Source organism: Teleopsis dalmanni, chromosome 2 (genome assembly GCF_002237135.1).
Source record: "Teleopsis dalmanni isolate 2A chromosome 2, ASM223713v2, whole genome shotgun sequence".
NCBI classification, from domain to species: domain Eukaryota; kingdom Metazoa; phylum Arthropoda; class Insecta; order Diptera; family Diopsidae; genus Teleopsis; species Teleopsis dalmanni.
The window spans coordinates 43,595,427-43,610,341 of record NC_051847.1 but is presented as its reverse complement, the minus strand read 5'-3'; positions in this window follow the sequence as shown (position 1 = coordinate 43,610,341).

Sequence of the window (14,915 nt, the reverse complement as noted above, 5' to 3'; positions counted from 1 at the left end):
TAGTCCTAGTTTCAGTGGCTCGCTTTCGCCTATTTGTAGTATCGAGTACTTTCATATCGTTAGTCACCTGATACTTGTGTGTGAACCGCATTTTCCATCAACGGATACCTGTCTTGTCATAATTTTGATTTTTGTTGTATGAATCAAATTAATTCATAACAAGTAGTCTGAAGGATATTTTCAACTTATATTTACTTTAAAATATTTTTGTCTTATTTTCAAATATTTATATAAAAATTTTAATTTACATGAAATATTTTATTTATAGATTTATCTTTATATGTAATAAAAATTTAATAAAAATATAAAATAACTAACAAATAACAATGCAATTCTATTAGAGAATTTGTCAAACAAACACTGAAAAAAAAATAATACTGTCTAATATAATTTAATTTATTAAAGTAAAAATTCATTTTCTGTTATTTTTGTATCTATTCTCCGAAATAATACTAGTAATACACATCAAAATAAATAGCCTTAAAGCCAACCGAAGTCAACCTTACCGCCCACCCATTACGATAGATACGTACGAACGGAGAGGATTATGCTATTACCAACAAAATTACAACGTATAAGCAGCAATTCAAGACCAATGAAAGTAATGACGATGAGCACTAAAAGACAGATACACTCAAGCACACACACGTCCATATCCTTATGTGCGATTTCAGTGAAAGGTTCCCATTCAAAATGCAAAAGAAAAGGATATGTGCGAATGGACCATCGAAAGCATTGCAAACAATAACGAAAATCATGTCGTTAAAGTTTGATTACGTTTACAATTACACGAAATTCGCAACTTTCTTATTGTTTTCTTTTGCTTTCCTTTTTTTCGGATTTAACTATTCGAAGTTTCCAAATTTTTCAAGGGAAAAGTGAATTTTTACACAGTAGCGGATTAAACATAGAAGCGGGTTAAAGAATTATGATTGAAATGAATGTTAAAATAATAAATGTTTGAAAATAATTAAAATACTATTATAATTACATTATTATTAAAACTATTTTTAATCTATAATTTATTTTTATTATAAAGTAATCTCTGGTTTTAAATACCCCTTACTTTTTAATCTATCTGCAGTAATACAATTTCATATATATTCATCAATCAAATAAATAGTTTCACATAAGACTGTTCCGCATTAACTTCTTGAGAATATTTTAACTGCAGGAACAAACGAACAACTGATTTTCGAAGTAGACAGATGATATATCAATGCAAAACTAACTATTCGCAAACAATGTAACCGCGATCTTATGAAGCGATTACATTCCGTCACATTTTCTATTAGCACTATTTTTGGGTCTCTTCAGATAGATTAAAATAAATAATATTTATAAATAATAATAATAACAATTGCAATTTTCAGACTATATGCTCGATGCGTTATAAAAACCAAACTCCTTCAACTTGTACCGAGTCATCAAAGATGAGTGTGGTCCGGTATTGTCATAACTCTTTTAAATTGAACAATTCCATTCACTTTTCTTCGATTGCTTCATATAAGCATCGAGTTGTGAGAAGTAGATAACAGAATTAACTGGGCTGTAGTTTTATAGGGTCTTCTTTTTAGCTGTGAAACATGATTTGTGACAAAACAACTGCAATAAAAAATTCGCAACTTTGTCAACCGCTGCCTTCGCAATGTCTTCCGCGTTTTTTGGCCTAATATCATCTTAAATGAAGAACTATAGTCAAGGGCAGGCGTGTCAAATATAAACATTGAGGTTCCAAAACGAAAAAAACATTGGAATGGCCACACGCTCCGAAAACCGTTAGATGATGCCGCAGTAGTAGACGCAGAGGACGACCTGAAACTACATGGAGGCGTTCCACCTTGAATGGGACCAACTCGCACACCAGCAATAGAAATTACAACCGTAAAAGCGAGACTATTACTTATACCATAGATAGCTTCTGCTTGAGGTCGAGGAAAGCTTAAATAATAAATAATAGCCTAGAGTTACTCGCAATAGACAACTCCCTTTAAGCTGCACCAAGCACTCCATGCATTTTTCTAACTTAATTAAAAAAGTAGCTCACTCCAGAGGTTGAATAAAGCACAATTTGCATGATATTGATTGCATGATAGATGAAATGTTTCGTTGGCAGAAGAATTCGCAAGATTATAAAATACTAAATTCGGTTAATGCTAAAAATACAAATCCATCTTATTAATTTTTGTTTCTTACGTCAAGGAATCATCTCCTGCATTTACGCTGTGTAAGTCAGATACATTCTGTATAAGCACTTATACTACTCGTATATATGGAAGTCATGCAAAGTTACAGACAACAAAAAAAGTCTAGAACACTTACATATTTACTTCTAGTAATTTTTTTAAATTTGTATAAGTTACGGTTGAGTAGTAGACAAATAAATTTTACTTTTTGCCCGGTTTTTCATGAGCCTTTTATTGTTTTCCTACAGATTTCAAATGAATACCTTGGTAATCATGCTTATCTGTACAGTAGCAACGAAAAGTAAACACCCATACGAGATTTACACCTTATATGACAGAGAAATATTTCTCTTTAATATATGTTATGTGGAATTATTATAGAATATCCTTAATCCATTTTGTTTTTTAGGATTAAAAACATTAATTGAGATGCAAGTGTAAGTAGTATATTCAGACTGAATAAAGTTATGTCTTTTACTTTTATACGAAGTAAAAATAGTTATTTAGCAACGGGTAGGTATGAATGAGACTAATAACAATATTAGATAAGTAAAAATCCAAAAAATATTTTTTTAATTTGGACAATAATGGTTTACTGCAACTATTGTATATATTGTATGTACTATAAAATCGATTGTGCTATCCCTGAATATAGTCTCCTAATTCAGTTTGAACAAATTAATATCTTTGAAAAGACTAATAACATTTCTTGGTTTTAGATACCAGAGTTCATTCGATTTATTGAAAGTCGACTGAAAGTAATGGACTCACTTTTTGACAATCAAAAAGCACGAACGAGATGAGATGAGCAGATATTACAGTTTACATTTCACAGAATTTGCAAGTACAGGTATACTCTAAATTTTTTCTTATAAGAAGGTAGTTAACAGAAAGATGTTTACTTATGAAAACAAACATTAATCCAAGTTTAGCTGAGAAATCTGTTGATGCGGATGAGAAACCTGTATTAGATCTTCGGACTCGATCCAGGCATTCTTAAAAGGCTTATCTTTCTAAGTGCTGATTCAGTCTAAAAATCGAATATCTCGCAAATGGAAGATAGGTAATATAGCATAACAAGCTTGTCAGCTGTTTGGTTACTGTTGAATCGTAGTAGTTCAGTTTCTGGCTAGTTTAGATTTGATTATCCAAAAGGCTGAATAAAGTAGTTTGAAGTAACAGCAAGTGAAGTTGTCTTCACGTAGTATATTTAAAAAATAAAAACCAGTATTATTCATGGCGACTTTCAGGTTTTGAATATGACCTTTGAGATTATCCCCAATGTTGGAAAGGATCTTTAAAAAACGGAATGCATTTCATATTGTGTTGTGATAATTAGAGAGGATATTTGAAGTACCAAATATATTTCATACTCATATTACAGTCTTTGGCTTTGTACAGAGTTCTTGAGTTCTAAAAGAGTTACCATGCCGAGTGTGGATTGATTGAAAAGGAAATTTGAAAAAAAGAATACGTTTCATATTGTGAGACAATTGGAGAAAGTGTCTGAAGGACATATTCATATTACAGTGAATGGCAATGTACAAAGTTGTTTATTCTAAAAGCGTTTCCACAGCGATTTCAGAAGCAAATGGAAAGGACGTTTAAACAATCGAAAGCTTTTAATATTCATATTACACTCTATGGCTGTGTGCTGAGTTGTTAATTCTAGAAACGTATGCCGATTGTGAGGTGAATAGGCAGGATGTTTAACAGACGAAATCCATTTCATACTCATATTACAATCTATATCTATGTGTGGAACTCTGACTTCTTTTAAAGTTTCCATGACGATTATCGGGTGACTAGAGAGGATGTTTGAAACGGAATACATTTAATATTGTCAGACGATTGGAGAGAGTATCAAAAGGATGGAATGGATTTCTTATTCATATTACAGTGTACGACAATGGCCACATATATTACACAGTTCCTGATTCTACAAGCATTTCCATGCCGATTGTGGGGAGATTGCGAAGAATGTTTGAAAGACAAAATGCTTTACTTATTGTTTCCCACTCGATGAATATGCATAGAGCTCTAGAAGTTTCTAGAAGTAGAGCTCTAGAAGTCTGTTTCTAGAAAAACTAGTAACAGTGGACCACATTTTTAGTACAAGTGTAATGCATCAGCATTATACTCTTTGCTCTTCAATCAGTGATTTTTGAGTACTTTCTCTCTGTTTCAACCATCATGAAATAGACCTATAAATTATAATAGACTGCATCATGGTTTCATATGTCCGAAAAGGTAGGGCATATATCCTAGACAGGTCTTTTTGTGGTGAAGAGGTGGAAGACTTTATGCAAAATGCATAAAAAAAATGTTCTAGGTATCATGGTGAGAATATTAACAGGTCATTGTAAGCTAAATGATCATCGTAATAAGCAGTCTAAGTTCAGTAAGCTATGGAAGTGAGCTACATGTGCTGTATGTTTACTATTGATATTGTTTAACTGAGTTGATATCCTTGTACCATTTTTTTTAGTTTCACTGTATCGGCACTGACTTTGGGAATCTAGTTCGATGTGTGTTGTGTGTGCATGTATATGATTTCCGTTTGTTATTCAACTTTTATGATGCAATGTTTATGATGGTTTATTTATGTGATTTTTCGCCTACTACGAATTTTATTTTTTGTCTTAACGCAAAGTAGAAACAAAAAAAAATACTCCAACATAATTCGACACAAGAAAAAAGAATTTTTTCGGTTGGTTGTTTTATGTGAGCCCTTAGGTCCTTTATGCGTATTTACGCATAAGTGCGCATAAAACACGCTAACTTATTGTTATCCTTTTGTTTTTTATGTTGGTTTCCGTATTAAATCTCACACCGAATATATTTCAAGTTTGCTTGTTTTGTAGGTTTTCCTCAGCTTGTGAGCTCAGAAGCGAGAAGTTTGCCGTAGACGGGCGAACTTGCGGAAACCAACTTCCACACACAGATTCTTAATAAATATTCAGTCTACGAGAAATGCTGGTTGGGAAGAAAATGCTTAGAACTGGCAAATGCAGATTCATTAATCATTGAAGAATATTCAATATTTGTTTATAAATATTAAAAAATCGTTAGTCTTACATTTTTCAATGTGCTTGTATTTTTATGGCTTTCTCTGTTACTTTACTACATACTTACACATACATACGTTTAAGGATATAAGGATATATTTTTGAAAAAACAACACCATTCAAAATTTTAATGTATATTTTTAGAGAAGTTTTTTCTTTCTGTTTATTTCTTTGTTTATTCGATACTTTTTGTGTACCTTGAATCTGACCACATTAGTTCTCTTTACCAGTGGCAAAAATTTCATAAGATATGCTTTAGAAATCATCTGCAATCGCTGCTTTGCCAGGACTTGCAGGATACACTTTTTCCTTCTTTTGTGTGTCCATTATATCTTCTCATATTTACAGTTTTTGTTTATGCAGATACTTTATGATAGATTTTGTTTGTTCCTTGTTCGTTTCGCGTGTTAATCAAATTAAGTGTATCTTAATGTTGCGTTCACATCCATCCATCCAGCAGCTTTTGTTATGCCACGGTTTCAGATACCGCGGTCTGTTTGCATTTCGCTCTTGTGATGAATAATAAATTGCTAATCATAAATATTGGCAGATTGTGTGCGAAAGGCAGAAAATATCCGAGCAGCAAAGGAAGCAACAACAGAAATCAAAGCATTGCAAAATTACATAAAATACACTGTGTTAAATTAAAAGGAAACAAATGAAAGACGTACTCAATAATATTTTGGCTTTAATGATGCGTTTAAAGTCCTTTGGGGTTTGTACAGTGAGAAGGCCCTAAGAAGCTTAAAGTTATTTCTAAAAAAAAATTATTAATAAACAAACTCAGAATTTATTAGTAACTTAAGGAAGTTCATTAAAGTGCATTACTTTAGAGAAAATTGATTTTATTTGCTTTAACAGAAAGGAACTAACAGGAACCAACAGGAAGTAACTATTTCATTTAATAGACACTAGTACATTTGGCGAACAAATAAGCTTAGATGAGCTTGAACTTCCAATGCCCATATTAGGAAATGCTAGGAGCTTCAGTTCAAGAATAAGATATAGTAGGATATAGTATCAAGAAAAGGATATAGTAAAAAAGCATAGGCGTTTAATGTCGATATTGATGGTATTTGATAGACATTTGAGGAAGGAAAATGGGATTGATAAAGGCAGAGCTTCATCTAGTGATACTATAGACCTTATTATAGACCTTATTTGATGGACAATTGAGGAAGAAAAATAGGGTTGAAGAAGGCAGTGCTTCATCCAGTGATATTATAGACCTTATAAGACAGTGAGTAACAATAGATAAGAAGGTCTAAACCGTTACTATTTTTTTTTGCGATTGTAAGCAAACCAGGAAACCAGCATAGGCGTTTCACGTCGATATTGATGGTATTTGATGGACATTTGAGGAAGGAAAATGGAGTTGAAGAAGGCAGTGCTTCATCCAGTGATATTATAGAACTTATAAGACAGTGAGTAACAATAGATAAGAAGGTCTAAACCGTTACTATTTTTTTCTGCGATTGTAAGCAGTCCATGAAAAATGTATATTATGACTAGCATGCTGTGTAACTTAGTAGGTTTAACTTAGCTTGTACATATTGTCAGATTAACTGAGTTAATGGAATACCCATATATATAATATAACATATACCAATGTTATAGAAATCCTTTCATTCCAAAGGTAATGCCCCAATAATCCCAATACTATCGCTACGTTACAGGCTAATGCACAAAACAACTCTTTCAAAGTTGCACGATGTACTTTCATTACTTCAGCTAGAGAGTAAGGGTGACTAGTTAGTTTTTGACTTATCTGCCAATGTGACAATTTCATTAAAATATTTTAAAATTGTTCTTAAAATTAATAAAAGTCATTTTATGCTGACATTTGTTTTTTATGAAATCAATTTCAAGTGTCCAATTATAGTCACTACCAAACTGCACCTTAATTCAAAAATAAAGCCTGGATTGACGGCAAACAAATTTATTTTGAGTGTTTGAGGGGATTGTAAGGAAATCGTTGATTACGAGCTTCTCCAGCCTGTTCCAACGGTGAATTTATATTCTACTGCTTACAACTCCAACGTTTAAATGAAACAATCAAGGAAGACACACCAAAATTGGGCGATAGAAAAGTAACGGAGTTTCACATGACAATGCAAGACCACATACATCGTTGATGACTCAAAATAAACTGGATGAAACTAAGTTAGAAGGTTTTAGCACAACCAACGTATCACACGAACATTGACGTATCATCTGAATACATTTTATTTGGCTGATAACTGAGGTCTTCTCAACTCCTTTCTAAGAGGTGGTTTAAGTGCTTTCACGTTTCACACTATGACATTCGATCTCATCTACATCTGCAGCAATAAAATAAAATTTTAAATAAAGAACTAGTACTACTAATAATAGTACTACTTACAACAAAATGTCTGTTATAATTCTATTTAAACTTTGACAATACTTTGTCAAAGCTAAATATTTTTCTCGTTTTTATTTAAATTTCAAACAAATAGTTTTTAATAAAAATTTTTCTTATCTGAAGGAAAAGATTTTTTTAAAAGTTAATCTCTTGCCAAAATAATAAAATGATGGTCGTAAATTTTTAAAAAAATTTCCAATTTAAATATTTTTAAGATAACTCAGCCCTAAAACATTAGCATATCAACACAGAGACATTACCAACACAGAAACTAATATATGCAAATATACGATTTTCTTGTCCAATGCTGCAGGAAGTTGCTGTCATTGTCGCAACGCTCGACAACTTCCGCATGCAATTGACAATTCCTAGTACTGGCAGCAACCATTTAACTTAAGGGGAGCAAATGTCTTAATAATATTTATTATAACGACACTTCTTCCGAGCATTGCATGACATATGCTACTATTTTTTTTTTTGTCTAAATTTCCATAGCAATAAAAGCGATGAAAAACTAAAAGAAAGAATATTTATTTATTTAAAAATATCTAAAAATCCAATATATCAGTAACCAAAGAAACTTTATTGAGCTTGCCAAAAACTGTAGGCATTTGGATCAATGTGGCTTATGTATTAACATTTGAAGGGGTGTTGAAAAATTCTTGAGATTTATACTGAAATATTATATTTCTATTTGGAAAACAAATACTCTTAAGTACGCCTAAATATATGCTAGCACATATGCTTATTTTGTAATTGAAAATATTTAAATCCAACGTATACGCGTTAGTCTATTTTCGGGGGGGCTTTAATGATAATCGGAAAAGTCGTAAATTTTAAAGGCATGTGTCAATTGAAAACTTAAAAGTACGCCTAATATATGCTAGCACATATGCTTATTCTATAATTGAAAATATTTAAATCCAATGTATACGCGTTAGTCTATTTTCGGGGGGTTTTAATGATAATCGGAAAAGTCGTAAATTTTAAAGGCATATGCCAATTGAAAACTTAAAATATTGACAAAAATTGAAAGAAATTTATTGCTTTTTATGGAGATTGAGTAGCAATTTATCGTTATTGCTCGTCTCTTGTGATTTGTATTTTAATTATTGCATTCTTGTTTTGGGTTATAAATTTTGCGCCTTGAAATATGCAATGTTTTCTCCTAAAACAAAAAAAATATAATTGCAAATCATTAAAATGCTTTCATGTGATTGTTTCACGTTTTCTATGTTTATTACTCCAGAGCTTTGCGTTGAAAACAACCAAAAAAAAAAAACAAAAAAAAACACAAAACAAACAAACAGACATTAAAACAAATAGAAACATTAAGAATTTTAACCGCTGAACATAGCAATCAAACAACAGCTTCAACAGCAACAGCAACAGCAACAACAGCAACAACTATAAAACAATAACATAAATATATTTTTTAATATATCGTAGCGTATAAAGTGAACTCCCAATTGAGCGAGTGTGACAGCATAGCTTTGTTGCCGTTGTTATCTCTCAGGGGTAATGGGTTTTCATTTCGACTTTTGGACTTTGGTAGTTGTAATTGCTTCTGTTTTTGGGGGTTACACATTCAAGCAAATAACCGTTGTATCCTGCCGTCTGCGTTGCAGGAAAAGGAAATGAATATGCAGTGCTCGTTTTGTTTGGATTTTATTTGTATATTTGTTTTTATTTACTTTACCGTTTTTTATGCATTTCAAAGTTACGAGTGAGTTATGAGTTCATTTTTGAGTCACGTTATGCTTACTTCTGGGCTTATGCGGGGGCGGGGTGCGAGTTCGAAGATGTATTGTACGCAAAAGTGCCTGATTTGAAATGGTTGCTCATATTTTTGCGGTTTACTAGTGTTGTTGCATTATCATCATAAGTAACCAGTAACCAGTAACCGATGAAGTGTCAAACCAAAACAAAAAAAAATAGCTAAGCAGAAAATGTAGACTACTTCTCAAAATGAATGTAGTTTCCATAAAACATTCTGCTAAGAAAGTATAGGAAATCCATCATTTAAAAAGGGATTGTTGGGAATTTAATTTCTCGTTAAGTTGGTAACACTTTTCTCTTTACTCACACGAAGTTTAAGAGTCACTTGTCATTATTGTTACCGTACCCTTCTATGTTACTAATAAAAAATTACATAGAAGACTTAAAGTCTGGTCATTAATAAAAGAATTAGAAAATAGAGATATATTCTTCTTGTTAGTTGGCCATTATAGACGTGAGTCGTCTTTGGCCACGTCGAGTAGCCTCCACAAGCCAGCCCGATCAGTTGCTTGCTGTCACCAATTGGTAGTATCCAGCGTCCCTAAATCGTTGATCATCTGGTCTTTCCATAGAAGTTGTGGACATCCTCTCGCGTTTTTTACCTGCAGTCACCAAATCAGACACCTTTCTAGACGGAGCACTTTCTTTTATTCGCGCGACATGACCAAGCCAACGAAGCCGCTGAATTTTTTTGAACTTAACTATGTCAATGTCGAGGTATAGCTCATCATTCCATTTAATTTGATACTCGTCGTCAGAACGTAAGGTATCATAGATCTTCCAAGCTTCTGCATTAAATAGCAGGACAGGTATGATAAGAGATTTGTAGAGCGTGATTTTTGTTTCTCGAGAGAATGCTTTATTTCTCAATTGACTACTTAGCCCAAAGTAACATCTGTTCGCAAGAATGATCTCCAAACTGACGTCATTTTTAGTGTTTACGCTGGTACCCAAATAAACAAAGTCATTCATAACTCTGAATTTATAATTGTCAACAGTGACGTGAGTCCAAAGATGCTTAGGAGATATGTTTGTTGACAGAAAGTACTTACCACAAGACCCATTTGCTTTGCTTGTTTTTCTAAGTTGGAAAACGCCGCACTGACGACGCGGGTGTTCAGATCAATGATATCAATATCATGGGCATATGGAAGCAGCATCACACTTTTATAGAATATTGTGACAGCGCGATTTAAATCTGCTGCTCAAATTATCGCTACCAACATTAGGTTAACGTAGTCACACGACAAGGAGATACCCTGTCTGAAACCTCGTTTGTTATCAAACAGTTTGGAGAGGTTCTTCGGAGAGAGATATATGGAAATATAGAAAAATTTGTTAACTTTTGTGTAAAATTTTATATAAATTTTTGTGGATATATATCAATAGAGCATAGACAAGTTACTTCGTTATGGAAGAATTAATTAAAAACATCATTCTAGTTTTCAGAATTCAATGATTGAAACGATTCAAACCAGATTTTCCGATGGTTATTAAATTAGTTCGCTTAAGTTATTAAAATATTTAAATTACAAATTATTACAACTCAAAACAATTTCAAGAAAAAAAAATATTGTTCATACAATTACTCTCTTTGAGTTCTTTTATTATTTCTTCATTTATTCTCTGCTTAGTCTCTTGAGTTTCACTCTGCTATTGATTTTATTCTCTCCGCTCATATATTCTATATATTAATTTTTACGGTATTATGAATTAGTTGTCATTAATTGTTAGATCTGTCACATAAATTTAACTTAATAGAATTGATTGCTTAAATAAAAGTGATTAATCTCTATGGTCCTCTTAAATGACTGATCAGTATTGAGAATTTTTTGAATTTTTTCAGAGTTACCCTAACAAGCCTTTTTAACCCTTTTCAATATTAAAGAAAATAATTCCTTTTATTTCGGTTACTTACAAAACCACCAACCATGCAATTGAAATTTTTTTTATTAAAACTTTATTATACCTTTTAAATGCAACCATGCAATACAAAAAACCCCAAACGATACTGAAAAAATCAAACTTTTTCATATGAGTTATTGCTTCGGCAAGCAACCGAGAGATATGAGGAAAATAACAATTTTTCGACTAATGTTTACTTCCGAAACTTAAATATTGCGGGCAATATTTTTCCTTTTTTTTTTTTTGTTGGGGTAGTTTTTATTGTTGTTGTAGTTGGCAGTGATGCCACAACTACCAATGATAAGTTTTAATTCTCCTGACACATTTTGGCTTATCACTACGCCGCTGAAGTTAAGTGGACTTTTATTTCTTTATTTCTATAGGATTTTTTTATCTTTTTGGATGATGTGGAAAGAACAAGAGGGATAGACAATTTTAGTTTTACGATTTTTTTTAACCTTTCAAATGTGCAATTTCCTTCAGGAAAACTATTTAGATTAGTACCAGTGGAAGACTTTGTTGAAGATTTGTGGCAATCTTTTCGGGGAGAATGTTTTATGATGTATTTATATGCAGCCTTTGCGTGGTATGTGGAGTATTATATATGGATATGTAATATTAATATCAACTACATAATGGGCTAATATTAATATTGTAAAGTGGCTAAGAGCACTAAAGTAATTTATCGTAACTAAGGGCGTGTATGTCCATAAATTTCGATAGTACGCTAATAGCAAAATTGATGATGTTCTGGTGATACTGGTCTTCTTGTAAACATTTTTTCATGATCCATTTAGGTAAGATTTAATAAACTTAATAAAAATAATATAAAATAAATAATAAATAAATTAATTAATTAATAAAAACCGTAATTTTTAAACTTTAACCCATTATTGTCAGACACCCAATTTGAAGGGTTTCTAAGAGAAACTCGGATTGCAAATTTAAGCCCAGCCATCTTCAATTAAGCTAACACTCTTTAAAAATCAAAAACAATAATTTAGTGTCACAAAGTATAATTGATTATGCTATCCAGTGCTTAAGGATATATGGGCCACTCCCTTTGTCAAAAGGGACAGACAAAAATTAACTACATCATCTCCGATTGGGTAAAATTTGATAAGTATAGCTAATAAAATAAAAATACCCGTAAAAATACTTTTTTCTGTAACACGCAAGATTTTGAGAATTTTATTGTAAGAATAACTTATTCAGTCAAGTTTTTTGTTTATAATTATATCTAAAAAAATTTCATAAAACTTTATGAGAAGCAAAAATAATTAATGTTTTAAGAAGTGCTTCAAAACAATATGTCATTGTCATTATGGAACACTACTCTTTCACAAGTATCCAATTATAATTGATCTCTCTTGATTATTTCGTTTGTGTACTAGACTTAAGCTGTTAGTAGTAGATAATTCCCTTCCAATCTCAGCAAACTCTAGAGATAACCTTATTTCCTGTCAATTTTGGATTCAAAGTTATTTATAGAAGATCACCAGGTTTTCTCCATGATGGCTTGCAATAAATATTCTCGTATTCAATCCATTTTTTATCACCCGTAATGACTCACTGTCAAGATGATTAAGAACTTGTCTCAAAATCGTTAAAGCTGCAGAGAGTTTGTAACTGCCCTATGTTCCACTAGGAGCGACTTTTGAATTCATATCATATATTATATGATTATGTGTATATTTTTGGAATTTTTGTAGCTCACTTATCAAGCTGATCAAGATCGATCAATTGGTTCGATTTTGTGGCATTTCAGCAGCGTATCACTGTTGTTAATTTGGTTAATCAAATTTTTTTGTTGCCCGAAGAACGAGGGTCTTTGCTCAGTCTTTCCAAACTGTCATGTGGTTGATACTAAATGCAGCTGCTACTTCTAAAAATATGTATGTGGAGTAGGACCACCTGTTGTAGGATTTCATTAACATTAACTTTTGATATCGAAATCTCCGCAATAAAATTAAGCAAACCACTCTTGTAACCGCGGTTCATTCACAATATTTTCATCCTTAACTGAAATTTTTTTTGAGAAAGTTCCACCTTTTTTTATACAATAATAATGCTTCACATAGTGTTTTTTCTGAGATATTTCATTTTTGTGGGGACAAAGAGATGTATTGAGATTTATTATTTAAAAACAACTACATTTAATTAATTTGATTATTTTTCTGATGGTTTAAAATTTCGTTCTAATTTAACATAAGTTAATTTGTTAATGAAATTTCACAGCAAATTAACAAAGCTTCAAGTTCGAATATAAAAGTCCAGTACGGCTTTAGGGCAGTTGGCTAATAAACTCTGACTCTGAGCTTCAAATTCGGCAGGGTATGAGTTCAATCCCTGGTATTTGCAGTCTCAAAAAATTATTAACAAATAATTGAATATAAGAAATAATTTCAGGACCACTGATGATGAACATTTAGCAATACTTGAAATTTAAAAAAAAAAATTATTTGTTCTTGCTTTTCACTACTGTTGAAAACCTCTCTATTAAATACAATAGTTTCCATCAAGTTAAATAGTAACTACGGAAATAACGGGCGTTAAAATCAAATTTAAATTTACATAAATTTCTAAAAAAAATTTTAACCGAGACGGAGATGTTTCAAAACCACTACAATTTGTCAAAGAGTGACCTATATGCATTCTAAACTCACAGCTAGGTTCATTCGAAAATACAGATTATTCGTATTTAGAATAATTAAATTATAAATTTTTTATAAATTTTAAAATTTACATTTTAAATTAAATACTTAAATATTACAAACGGACGTATGTGTACACACACTTAATTATCATAATTCTAATTTAGAAATGTGTCTGAGTTCGCATCCACGTGTTCATTTGTTTAAAAGTCACAATTCAAGTACTTATTCCCACTTGGTTTCCACTCTGTGATATGTCATGTGTAATATTTTAACGAAAGTGGAAGAGATTTGTAATGCTAAATTCTTGAAAAAACAAATGAGTTTCCTTTTTTAATTAAAATGCATATTTATTTATTGTAATAAAAATGGAATAAAATTTATTTATCATTTAATGTCAATTAAGATGACTTATATATATACCCTCAAACATCACTGTACTAAGTCCTGAATATGCTTATACTTCCATTCAATCTGCAAAGTATTTAGGCAATAAGTAAGTGCTTTAAATCCTAATTTCTTCGTGTAGTCAACGTAAAGATGGTGAATAAGTCTTGATTAAGAACATTATAAAAAACATTATATTGTATGGTGGCAACCCTTAAAATTGAAAAAAGGTTATAGCTCACGTTCTTCGTCTTTATATAGAGTTTATAATATATAAATATATAGCGATCGGAAAAACAGTTAGGCATAAAAATTTAATTAAAAAAATTTTGTATGGTGGTGACACAAACAATTGATTCAAAATTAAAATGTAATATATATATCATAGAGTTTGAATAATACCCCTCCAGAGACCCTCCAGCATCTTAGGAGAAAATTCAATTTGTAGCATAAACATCTAATAGAAAAAGTTCCAGTTTTCTAACTAAATTTCCCAATACTTCTCTCCATACGCAACTCATCCGAACTATAAGGAATATGTTTTTTAATTACC